The sequence below is a fragment of the Lithobates pipiens genome, unplaced genomic scaffold (genome assembly GCF_037356315.1).
Source record: "Lithobates pipiens isolate NorthernLeopardFrog02 unplaced genomic scaffold, aLitPip1_a1.2 Scaffold_16, whole genome shotgun sequence".
NCBI lineage: Eukaryota > Metazoa > Chordata > Amphibia > Anura > Ranidae > Lithobates > Lithobates pipiens.
The window spans coordinates 41575110-41577306 of record NW_027507748.1 but is presented as its reverse complement, the minus strand read 5'-3'; positions in this window follow the sequence as shown (position 1 = coordinate 41577306).

Genomic DNA, 2197 nt, shown 5'->3' with positions numbered 1-2197 from the left:
CACATAAAATCCCAATAAATGACATATATATACGTTTTTGGTTGTAACATGACAAAATGTGGGAAATTTCAAGGGGTATGAATACTTTTTCAAGGCACTGTATGTATCAATATTAGTTTTCTTATGACAATGGCATCTATCTATTGTGAAGAACACAGGGGATACAATATCTGCAATTGATGATTTGCTCTTTTTTAAATTAAGCAAACTATAGTGCATTTAATTAAAGTACATTAAGGACATTTTTAATTCTAGATCAGCCTTTCTCCACCTTTTTAACACAGCAGAACCCTTGGAATAGTTCTCCGGTCTCAGGGAACCCCTGCTAAAAATTCGAAATCTACAACTCATGATACATTAGTCTGATGGTCAGTGGGAAGAATAATCCTTACACTTGTGGTCATTGGGAAGAATTACCTCCGTACAGATAGCTAAAAAGATCAATGGTGTCGGTGGGAACTTATCTGAGAGGCAGAAATTGCCCAATGCTGAAGGAACCCCTACAGCCTCTGGAGGAACCCTAGTTGAGAATCACTGTTCTAGACACTGCAAACCTTTTATTTATATAATAATTATAAATTATATAAAATTCAGTTCACACAAAACATTTTTTAAATAAACATTTTTATTCTTTAAAAAAATATAAATGGAAAAAACATGGTAAGTAAAAAAACATAAGACTATATTTGTCAAAGCATTGCATTTGGATGACTGTGTATACCTTTCTCCACATTGTTTTTATTTTGTTTTTGTACTTGTCTCATGTACACGCAATAAATTATCATAAAAAACAACGTTTACCAAAATAATATTTCCTTTAAAAACAAAACTAAAACCTTATTATTGCACAACAACACAACATAATATAGAGACCAAGTATTTGTAAGCTTAGTCAAAGTCATAGTACAGAACCCACAGTAATAAACAGAAGAGGGCGCTGTTCTCAGTGATGGAGAGAGTGGCATGTTGTGGATGGGGGAAGGGTAGGAGGGGTTCAGCAGTTTTTTAGCCTCTCCTGTTCTCAGTGCTCCCAAGCAAACTGACCACTACAGACAAGGTTTGGGTTCACCACTACCATTGTGAAGGTTTAAGAAATCCCCCATACATGCTATTTAACCACTTGGGATCCGCGCTATTGCAAAATGACGGCAATAGCGCGGACCCACATTTTCGGGACTACGTCTATTGACGTAGTCCCGGTTACGAGCGGCCTGCGCGCCCCCTGAGGGGCGCGCGCGGCGCGCTCTGTGATCGGCGAGTCCGTGAGACTCGCCTGATCACTGATCCGTGTAAGGGGTCGATCCCGACCCCTTATCACGTGATCAGCTGTCAGCCAATGACAGCTGATCATGTGATAAAACGGAGCCGGTAATCGGCTAGTATTCCTCCTCGCGCTGACAGCGCGAGGAGAAAAAAAAAAAGCCGATCGCCGGCGGCCGTGTTCGGGACATCAGTCCCGATCACGGCCAGCAATTTAAAAGGACACCTGCCCCCTGCCAGTGCCCACCTGCCACCCGCAGTGCCATCCTGAAATAAAGTAAGTGCCCCCCTGTCAGTGCCACCCAGCAGTGCCCATAGTGCCCACAGTGCCACCCAGCAGTGCCCACAGTGCCACCCAGCAGTGCCCACAGTGCCACCCACAGTGCCACCCAGCAGTGCCACCCACAGTGCCACCCAAAATCTGCCTCAGGTGCTGCACCCCAGTGCCGCCCATCAGTGCCCAGCAGTGCCGCCCATCAGTGCCCAGCAGTGCCGCCCATCAGTGCCCAGCAGTGCCACCTATCAGAGCCACCTATCAGTGCCACCTATCAGTGCCCATCAGTCCCATCTATCTGTGGTACCTATCAGTGCCCATCCGTGCCACCCATCCGTGCCACTTATCCGTGCCACCCATCCGTGCCATCTTATCTGTGCCCATCTTTGCCCATCAGTGCCGCCTTATCTGTGCCCATCGGTGCCGCCTTATCTGTGCCTATTAGTGCCGCCTTAACTATGCCTATCAGTGCCCACCAATGCAGCCCATCAGTGCCCACCAATGCAGCCCATCAGTGCCCACCAATGCAGCCTATCAGTGCCGCCTAATCAGCGCACTTCAATGAAGGAGAAAAATGACCCGTTTGCAAAATTTTATAACAAACTATTAAAACATGATTTTTTTTTTTTTTTTTTTGCATCTTTTTTTGTTTGTTTAGCAAAA